The following is an 11,501-nucleotide window of genomic DNA, read 5'->3' as shown; positions in this document are numbered from 1 at the left end:
TGGTTGCTTAAAAACAGGTGCTGATCTTGTGCACTAGCTTTCAGGTTTCTAAGAGGAGGAGTCGGGCAGTTTGCCTTCACAGTAGACATAGGTCACCCTCTGGAGATACTTACCAGCTTCTCCTGCCCAGCCCAGTCCCGAAGCATTTATATAGCTGTGCATTATTCAAGACACTATCTGTCCAACAGAAAGGTTAAAACATTTTGGGTTATGTACCAAAATGTTATATATATATATATATGTGTGTGTGTGTGTGTGTGTGTCTGAGCCTTAGTCCTATGTGAACCCATCTTTTGACCTTGGTGAGATACCATCAAACATCATCAAAATGAGAGGTGTGATTCAGAGCACTTCAGAGAAATGCAGTAGCTAAAGGGTTATTTGCCTTCCTAAATTAAACATCTCCAGAATCTTAGCTAGCCCAAGAAGATTTCCTGCGTAAATGGAAAAGGTCTCATTATCTAACAGTGGAGGCCAGAATAAGAAGCAGTATCAGCAGTTTCTCTATAGTCACCAAAAAAATACATATACACGCTCACACACACACACAGAAAAACACACATTCACATTTTTTTTTCTCTCTCCAGTGTTATACTTTCTGCCAGAGTTGGTGTTAAGAACAAATGTAAACCTGCAATTTCTCCTTAGGGAAAATAAAAGAAAAATGGGGCGTCATTGCTGTTCTGTCACAATGTGTTTCACTCCACAGGGGGAGGGAGTTGGGCTGTTCAGCAAAAGAGAAACACTCTTTTTCTCCTTCTGAGGCTCAGGAGAATCCTGCCTGATGCATTACAGCTCTCCATTGGGGAGTGAGATTCTGCCCGGAGCTTTTCTACACATGGGCCTCTGTTTTGAGCGGGCTGCAAAGATCAATAACCTGTGTCTCAGTCCTGCACTGTTTGTTGCAGAAAATAAATGCATTAGGTACCCTGCTGCTTTGATGCATGAGCTTCCATACCCAGCTGCTTTGATGCTGCTCTTAGTTTGTGATGAAAACTTGTGCCCCCGTACCTCAGTCAGCAGTGTCTGTGATACTTAAGAGGATATAAAGTATATGCAACTTGAGGCATAGAAGCTACTAACATATGCAGATGATACTGTGTTCCGAGGAAAAGACCTAACAGCATCTGTTCCAGAAACATTAAATGTAATATCCAAATTTGGAGTCATCTCAGGCTACTGGATGAAATAACAATACCCTTGTCAAAATGCTTTCCATCAGTTATATTTGCCCTGTGGAAATTGAAATGGAAAGCCAAAAATGTAAGTTATTCGGGAATGTAATTAAAATATGTGGTTAAACCAAATGGTTGGGGAGAATATGGGCTAGGTAATCACTCACAGAACAAAGGGATCCTTGAAAACTGAACTTTGATGAATTTCAGTGTATCGGCGACTCTCTGTGAACTGTGAATTGCATTACACTTAAATTATGCAGCAAGGCCTTGTGATTTATGTAAAAGCTGCACTGAGTTCTGCATAACCCTTTGCCATTCTCCTGAAGTTTCTTTTAGCTACTTTAAAAATGTACCACAAGGGGAAAAAAAATAAAACAATAATTAAAAAAAGAACTAACTAATGAGTGTTATTTATTTTATTTTGTAGCAGGTGAATACCAGTCCAGGAAGCTCTGGAGAGTTTTCTCTTCTGGCTGATAACAGAGACTTGGTAAGCATATGAAGAGGGAGAGGAGATGAGAAAGGAAAAGCAGAAAGAAAGGGAGTTACACCTGTGGAGGCAACGGGAAAGGCTTGCACCTGTGAGGAAGCAGCTTCCAAACACAGTGTGCCTCTTCGGGACATTTGAAAAGTGCCCTTCTAGGCACCTCACCTTTTAATATCCCAAATGCCTTTTAATGCCTCATTTTAAATGTCCTTCTCCCCTTCAGGATAATACTGCAACATATTCCCTTTTTACACTCTTTCTCAGGGAATTGTAAATATGCTTCCTTCCTGTATCCTGCCTTTTCTTTCAAGAGCAACACTGAGGGAAATGGGGCAGCAAACATGTCAGCCTTTCTGTCTTAGAGGAGATTGCAGCCCCAGGGAAAAGTCAAGTGAGCGACCTGAGGGCAAGGAAATGAGTATTTTTACTGTGTCATGAAATAGCCAGAGAAATCTGCATAATCTTTGAGGAATAGGAGAGCGTTTGTTCAACCGCTCATGATCAGATTATGCAGTATCACCTCAACACAGCAGAGATAACGGGAGCTCAACTCTGACTGTGCTTTTCTGCCATTTTCTTTTCTAACATACAAGAAGTAATCTCCCGGTTAGAGTTATTTTGTTTTTAATATGTCACCATAAGCCATGCAAGCCTTATATAAAAGGCAACTGCAGTATTTGCCAAATTTTATCCTTTGTCTAATGACATCAGACATAGTTCTACTGGGACTTGTCAAAAGCATTCTTCACTTTGGAGTAGAGTAGAAAAGCAGACTACACTACAAATGACTGTGGACTGTTACAGTAAAGTAAGGGACTAAGGAGCTCTTGACTTTCTTATTATGATGTGCAATAAAAAGGGGAAGATTCCTGAAGACTACACCAGTAGAAGAAAAAATGTGAAATGCTGAATGAAAGGCATCACTGCTTTTACCAGTTTTGATTCAGATGGAGCAGTAGCAATGTTGCACCCTGTGTAGGAAAAGATCTGGAAGAGGGTGGTGGGGAGAGGAGAATTCCTTTGGAGGAGTAGGATAATAAAAATACTTGGATCCCCTATCATGGGTGTTGGGAATGGGGAGGTCATTTTAGGTCCTTAGATCATTGTGCTTTCATAGTAGGAAAGTGTCGTTTAAGGACTTTGATTATGAAACTGTGGAGTTTGACCAGTAAATAGAGTATCACTGCCTTTCTAGCAGGGTGAGTCACTGCAGTGATGCAATGTTCTTACTAGAAATACTGCGTTGGTAGGAGAAAGATTTGAGGATCAGATCTGGTTGTCAGCTCTGTCACTGAATATGGCCTGCTGGGATGCTTACTTAACTTTATGAAATATTGGCTAAAAATGAGAATTTATTTTCTTCCAGAAGAAACTTAAACAGCACATTTTGGCCATCTCTTATTTCCAGATGAATACTGAAGTAAAAGATAAAATCATATAAGTTTTCAGTTGGTCAAAGTTGGCGCAAAGAGCGCAGGGCATACACAGTCACTTGTGTATACACGTCTTGTAGATGAGGGTGAGGTGTCTGTCCTCAGCAGAGTGCTGAGAGCTTTTTTTATAAGACAGACCATAACAATCATGAAATATTTGTCAGAAAATGCTTTCATTTACTCATCTTCCTAGCTGCCTTGCAAGCTTTGGAGGGGTCTAATGGACTTGGCAGGTTTTTGTTGTTGTCATTGTTGTTTTCCCCTTAGCACTATGCGTAGTTCCCAACAGAAACAGCCACCATAGGACACCTTTCGATAAATGATTTCTTGGTAGTAACTAAAAGAAAATTCCTTCTTTAAAAAAGTTAGAACAACCTCTGAGGGGAATGGATGGAGCAAAAACGTGGGCTTCATACAGTTTGCTCTTATAAGTCTCCCTACAAGAATTTCCATTCCCTACAGCTCTGTTTAAGGTGGGCACTTGCATAAATGTTTCCTCAATCTTGCAAAGTTCCTGTAGCTGTGTGATCCTTGTATAGATGTGGCAATATCCTGATCGCTGACCAGTGTGCTGTGATGCTGCAAGGCCTTTGTAGTCAAGCGGGAAAAGACCCAGGCCTGTTATCGTAAAGAACTGTAAGTGATCAATTTCATAAGAGGTTTCCAGAAGTCGTTAGAGCTAAGTCTTTTGTCAAAAAAGAAAGCACTAGAAGGCAGCACAGCTACCCAAATTTGAATGAGAACAGCACTGCTGCTAGGGTGAGTGATACACTTACATTATTTATTCCAAAGTGATGCCTCTTTGACTTAGAAAGATGGCTTTCTTCTTAAAAGACCGTAACAGTTTGGCCTGACCTTACTTCTGACAAGTCTAATCAAATAAAGCCATGAAAACAAGCAAGAAGTGAGTCATTTGCATGCAGCATTAGAGTAACTCCCACAGGGATCCAAGAGAGATTCAGATTAGCTATTGCTGTGTCTTTGCCTCTCCCGCAGTATTCCCTTGTAATACTAATATACCAGCACCTGTGTCAATGACAGGTGCTGGCACACGTCCTTCTGATCCACTCTTCATCTCAAATAACTTTGCTATTTGAGAAGAGCTTTGGAGGTGTCCACTTTGCTTCTGTACCAATCTGAGAATGAATGCTTTCAGATCACGGACGCCCCCATGGTGTGATCAGACTAACAAGGCAAATTCCACCTCTGAATAGATGTTTTTGTAGCCTTTTAACTGGCTTAGAGATTTCGGGAATTTGTGGTATATAAAAATGTAGTGTACATTTTAAATGCACTTTTTTCCCTTTACTTAATGTGCTTGGTTCTGTTAAGCGTCCTCCCCAAAAGAGAAGGTAAATTGGTGCTCTCTGCCCTAAGTAAAACAGAGGATAGCACAAGTGTGTTAAGGCAGATAAGGAGAGCAGCACAAAGTTAACAACGGAATTGTAACTTAATCTTTTTGTGATTATAGCCTTACTGAGAACTTTATGTCAAGCATGTCTGTATTGCTGAGTTAAATGGAGGTTTCTGGCTTGGACGTTTCATTAGACTTTGCCCAGAAATAAGTGTGGCTCCAAATTCCACTCATGAAATTAGGACTGCCTATATTAAAGATTTGGTGGTAAGAGCACCTGACGATCATATATCCGATATCACTTGTTCTAGTTCCCCACTTTGATGCGTCTCAAATCATATGCCTGCCATAAACTGATAAATGCTTTCTCTTAAAAGTTTCAGAGTTGTTGCCTTCACTACAACACAATTCTGGAATTGCATTACTCAAGATTTAGAAAACTAAATGACAGCCTAAATGTATTTATAGCCAGTTAATAGCTAATTGTTCTGGAGACAACATTGGACTTAAGCATTAAATATAATTCTTGCCTTCTTCAGATGAGGTTCCAACATTTCCTTATAGTACAGGCCAAAGAGTAGCATCCCACCTGGGCCATCTTTTAGGAGAGATATAGATGGGATGATTAGTGCACACCCTTGCTTGTTTCTGTGTTCACTACCACACTAAAAAAATTGCTGACAGCTACTATTGTCTTCATTTGGGGGTGGAAGGCCAGAAAAGATATAGAAATATGTAGGATAAGATTCTTAGAAGTATTTCTCCCATTGTCTCAACAAGAAATAAGATGATAAGGGAAATTTTCAAGTGATATTGTAATATCTTTAGGCTTTTTTTTTTCTATGTTGGTTTATTTTTAGGAGAGAACTAAGCAATTTGTGCAACTGAAAAGATAAAATACAAATGGGCAATGTGAGGACATAGCATCTAAAAATTGTGTAAGTTGGCCTCTTTTTAAATTTACAGTTTGTGCTACCTCTGTATTATTACAATAAGAAAATATTGACATTAGGAAGGAATTCAGAGACAAGCGTCAAATTTTATTCCTGAATTAATGGAGATGAATCCGTGAAGAAGAAGATGTAAGAACTAACTCTTTGTTGGAAGTTGACTTAGCAAGAATGATTCCTTAGAAGGAATAAGTGCCAGTATCTGAAACATATACATGAAAGAGACTAGTAGATTTTGATGTTATGCAAAGCGGTGTAGCTAGGAGGAGAGTGGCATGGAATTAAGAAAAATCTTGGAGGTCAGTTATCAAGAAAGCTTGGAGGAGTGTGATTGAGTAGCTGATGGAGTAATTCCCTATGGGATGGAGAAGAACCCATACTGTCTGAGTAGTTTAAAACTATGTTGTGAAAGAGGTTTACAGAAGGTATAGGGAGGAATAATCTTGTGTTGGCAGAATGTAGACTTAATAGCACTCTTTTATCAGTAATTTTTACGATACTATAGCTAACCAGGGAAATGTTTAATGTTCCTGGTACAGCAGCTGAGAGCAAGAGAAGGAAGACTGACATATCCCACACTGTTATAATTCATTTCATTACTTCACATAGGGCTTTTATATTGTCATGCCCATAAAGCACCGGTGTGTGTGTGCTTATAGCCACTTCATCTTTATATACTGCTGCTGATCCCACTGAAGTGAATGGCAAAACTCCCATCAATTTTAATGGTTGTGGGATATGGCCCATTTTGTAGATATACAATGTATATTTCCAGCCCGCAGCGCTTCCGTGTGTAACGTGCTTCTCATCTGAGGTTCTGAGAATGTTTTATAAAGTGGTTAAGCCAGAACCAGTTTCCAGCTGATGAGATAAAATAATCTGTCTTCAAAAGAAGATTGAAATGTTGACTTTTATTTATTTATTTTAAGCACAGGATGCATATGGAAGGTCTCCCTGCGCAAAAGGACTATTTTTTGGAAAATTTGCCCAAATAAATTGCAGGAAGTAACTGGGTTAGAAATAGACATTACACTTGCAAGGTTAGCATTGTGGTTCAGTTTTTGAAAAATAGGAAGCATCAAAGAAAACTGAAGGCAGCATGATCAGTAAGTTAGTAAATTACATAGTAGCCTGCAGCACCAGAGAGGCTGAGAAAAGTCCCTTTTGGAAAGCTTGTGTGTATAGAGACTTGCCTAAATAGGAAGTGGCAGCCAAATTTGGTGCCAACCAAAATTATATTTAATTATTGATTCTTTGGATATTTTAGTTATTCTTACTGAGAAATAGATTAGGCCGTAGTAAGATACCTGTTCTCTGCAAGCCCCATCCTCCTTGAGCTTATTTAAAGAAAATGTACAGAGTATGAGCCATATTTTAGTAGCTGTAAACCCTCACTGGTTGTCCACAGAGAGATCTTGATTCATGACAGCATTCAGAATGTGTATAGAGGAAATACAATTGTCTGACAGGCCCATGTCTTAACTTGAGGGGCTCCTTTTCCTCGCAGGAATTTAAGTAAGTTGTATAGCATTCCCATTGCCAGCTAAATGAGAGTGTAGGGTTCGCAGAGGACCTAAATGGAAGTCTGCAGTTTAACTGAGACTCCTGGTGTGAAATTATCAGTAAAGAGCAAATAATTCATCAGTCCGCACTGCAGGTGACTGAAGACCCAGCCTACTGCACAGTACCCTCCTTCACTCAGGTCCTGCCGCTGCCATACATTTGGGAATTGGATTGTGCAAAGATTTATGAACCTTTTTCATGACTGGATGTATGCAAGACTATATCCAACTTGCTGAACTACTCTTTCCTTTAGTTAGAGCAGTAAGAATAAGGAGGAGTGTGTCTTTATGAATGTGTTGATTCAGGTGGTAGTGCTGTTTAGAAGTGACACAGTAATTGCGTAGACAGATGCCACCATTTTGAAGGACATTAACATCATCTAAACATAGAAGTAGTCCACTGTGTGCAGTGACCTACAACCACTTTCGTGTAAGAGTAATTATCAAAGACCTACATGAATTAACTGGTTTTGGTTGGTGCAGTTTGGTTTTCACCCTCCTGAAATTTTCACAGATGCTTTTTTTTTATATAAGTAGTCTACAGAAAATTCTAAATACTAGGTTGATTTGAAATGTTTGGTTGCAATTTATATTCCTACCCTGTTCTCAAGAAAACACAAACCTTGAATAAGTGCTGAAAACAGTTTGATGTAGGGCTACATCCCATTGAGTGCTGAACTGTACACCGTATTGCCATTCATTATAGAAGCAACTTTGGGGAGGGAATAGATTTGTGGTTAAAGGACTAGGCTGAGGTTCAGGAGATCAGAGTTCCGTTCCTCAACTTGTTATTGATTTCCTCGGGGCAGGTGTTCGCTTCTGGTGTGATTTTTAGAAGCACTTAGTATAGGCCTAACCCTCCTATCAAAACCAAAGATTCCTATTAACTTCTCTGAAGGCAGAATTAAAACATATTGATGCACATTTCCTGATATTGGCCTTAACCTCTCCAGGCCTGATTTTTCTGTCTGTAGGTTAGATATGATGGGTTTTACTCATAGAAATGATGTGAAGCATGTTCACTAATATGCTGCACTTACAGCAGCAAAAGCCAAGCGTGTAGTCAGCCATTTACAAAGTAGGTGAATGCCAGAGGGCATTCTGTCTTCCAGTTTGCAAAAGATAGTGGCTCCACGACTTCATTTTTAAAAATATGAGGCTAGTTTTAATGAGAAAATTGTTTACTTTTGCTGAGAATATGCCAGGTTTTAATAACAGAAGGTGAGGCTGAGGAGACCTTGCCACAAAGTTTCTTCCTGTCTCCCCTCTTTAAAGACTTACAACACAAGTCTTTAAAGTCTTAAAACATAACAGCTGTCAGTAGCCTGAAAATTATTTCCATGCTCCCTGGCAGATGCCACAGTGGTAGTTGGCAGTGTGCTGTGAACTCTGGAAATGTCAAAGATTAAAATTAGTGAGAGTAACAGTTGTAAATGAAAAAAAAAAAAAAAAAAAAAAACCTGAGCAGGGCTTTTTAGGGCTTTTTGTTACTGTTTTTGGTTTTGTGTTTTACTACCCCAACCCCGCCACGCACACACGCACACGCACTCATATACGCACATCCTATCTGCCCAAAAGATACTTTGAGATAGCTAAGGTCTTACTAGGTTCATGAGATCAGAACTAAGCTGATTAACTGAGATGGCATGTGTTTTGTTTTGAATCTTTTTTTTTTTCCCAAAAAATGTGTTGGATCATTGATTTCTGTTTACATATTTTGAACCTGCAAAACATTTGGAATGAGAAAAACACCTCTGGTAGCCTAGAGATTTATCTTTTAAAAATCTAAAACCCTCTGAAGTGATTTTTTTGGTGGGGGGATAAAGGTGTAGATGAGAAATTGCCATTTCTGAAATAATAATGCTATAAAACAAGGAGAGAATAAGAAGCTTTCTAAAAAAGCCTCTGCTTTGTTGAATCCTACAATAAAAGGAAAATGAGGACTCTCTCACTCTGCACATGATACCTTTAGCCTGCCTGAAATGGATAAGGGTAGTAGTAGCTAAGTGACTTAGGTGTCAAAGTTCTATTCACTTCCTAGGAGATTTGGGCTTTCAAAATCGTTTCAGCACTTTTGAACGTATTAAGTTAAAGCTCTGAACACGGTAGCCTCAGTATGTTTTTCATAGTTGCTCTTCTCCCCCGGTATCTTGACTACTTCTGGTGCACAGCTGCACAGCCATTGCTGATGGGAAAGTGCATTAGATTTTAATGAAAATTTTGTCTAGGCTTGTTTTGAAAAGGAAAAAGTAAAATGTTGTTGGCATACCTTCCGCTGGTTTACACTATCTAACTGATCATTCTTATGATGAATAAAGCAAGAGCAGCCATGGAACTAGCGTGAATTTTGCAGTAGCAACTAGGGTGCAGGCAGAGCTTATAAATATCATCATATTAGCTCATCTGCAACAGCACGTATGCCTGTGTTTAACACAAATTATGCAATAGGGTATTACAAAGAGAGATATGCCTGTAGGTATAGACTTTAGGAATACCTTTTAGGAATAGGAGACAACATGCAAATGCCTGATATTGGCACAACAAAGGTAGTTTCAATTTGGAGCTCCTGGCTTGGGCTACATCTGTTTGGAAGACTCCCTCCCATCGCTGCATTCAGCCTCTCTCAGAAATGTGGAAATTTGGACAACCATATTTCCTGATCGGCACTATGTATATCTGATCTTTGTTCCGTCTTTGGTGTAGCTCCTTTTTGAATTCATTCCACACTGATAAATGTGGAAAAGGCAGTCCTAAGCACAGCCAGTGCTTTTGTAGTGGCCTTTCCTGGCAGAATGTGTTAGCAAATGATATAGTTGATACTAGAATATCACTTTATTAACATCTCCTTACATTTTCTGCTATATGTTGTTCAGTGAACTTAATGAAGTGAGATAACAGTCTTTCCTCATTTTGTCTTTAACCCGTGTCTTGGGATAAGATATCTGTTAGAATTTCTTTGTACTTTTGATCTCTTACTCAGCTGAAAATGTGTATATCCAATGTTAATGTTTTGTCTCAGAGGTTTTTGATACAAGAGTTTTTCTTTTCAGTAGAGAACAATACTAAATATCCATAAGCTGAATGACTGTTATTTCCTCACTAAAATAAGTTATTATGATTTCCTGAAATGCATATTATTTTGTATTATAAATGGCAACAAGTTTACTGGATAGGGAAGAAAAAGCGTAAGAATTAAGTGGTCCTTTTCTTCCAAGACCCCATACAAACCTGAAGCAAAATGAAGCTAGGCATCAGTTCACTGGCATAATTTATACCAGACCTCAACTATCGTAACCTCTATTGTGGGAAGGCTGTCTCAGCTGTTACCGCATTTGGATGTAGAGTCAGTTCTAATCTAACGTAGTCTCATTTCTCTACTTCGAGGAAGGAAGAACGAATCCGTTGTGTCTTCCTAGCAGACCTGTCTACTCATTTCAACCTGTTGCTATTTCCCAAGACCCATATTATAACACATTTATCTAACATCCTGATCCATTAAGGAATGTCAATATACATGTTTAGACTTAAAGACTTCCTGACTGATTTTACCTTGTAGCAGTCTGTGTTGTTGTGAATCTACACACTGAAAACATTATCTTCTGTCTACATCAGGAGATCTTCTAGCTCTTCCCTATAGACCTGTTGTACTTTGCGTGCCATATTTCCATTATCAAGATTGGCAGGTATGCTCCCAGGCTCGTAAAGGATTTGTTAAGAAATTATCTCGAGGCCATTGTTTGTGTCTGATGCAAATATAAACAAGACAGCTGCAGTTTTCCTGTTACAAACAAGATGGCATAAGCCATAGCTTGAAAAATGGAGTAAAATACAAAGCTCATTTATATTTGTTAAGCAAGACAAGCCTTCCTGGGATTGCAGTCACTGGTACTATGACAGCAAAACTCTGGAGCAAATATATATATATAAATCCTCTCTGCTGACAAATGTTCAACTGATGTAAATTATCATATATTCAGTGTAACAATGATAGCTGATTCCAACTAGAAATCTGCCCCATCCTTTGAGAGAGAAAGGATTTCCAGAATTTTCACTTACAACATCATGCCTTTCACTTCATCTCAGTTTAGCTATTAGTTTAGGACTATATTCCCAAGGGTACAAACCTAAGTAGTGCACTTTTTGAGGAGAAAACTGTGGCAGTCACTCTCTTCTCTGAGGAATGCAAACGGCATTTCTTAGATTCTCCTGCAAACAAATACAGTTTCAAAAGACATGAATGTTCTTGTATTATCTAAGAATTGGTCTGACTATTCAATGGGTGTCTAAAGTAGTAATATACAAAAAGTAAAAATTTGGAAAACAAGACTTAAAGGAGGAAAGAGAGACATAAGACCAGAATTAACAAGCTACTGGCTTGTCTACCTTTTTAAACAAAGTTCCCTTTAACACATTTTCTAAGCAAGCCTACTCCTACCAAGAATTTTCTGGATTTATTCTCAAACTAAAACAATTTTGTACTATGTTCTCAATGAAAACTGCTGTACATACTTTATGCAGTGCTTGCAAGCAAAACTAA

The sequence above is a fragment of the Tinamus guttatus genome, unplaced genomic scaffold, assembly GCF_059628265.1.
Source record: "Tinamus guttatus ecotype Peru unplaced genomic scaffold, ASM5962826v1 Tinamus_guttatus_pri_ptg000035l, whole genome shotgun sequence".
Lineage (NCBI taxonomy): Eukaryota > Metazoa > Chordata > Aves > Tinamiformes > Tinamidae > Tinamus > Tinamus guttatus.
The sequence above is the reverse complement of the archived record's forward strand: the minus strand, read 5'-3'. Positions refer to the sequence as shown.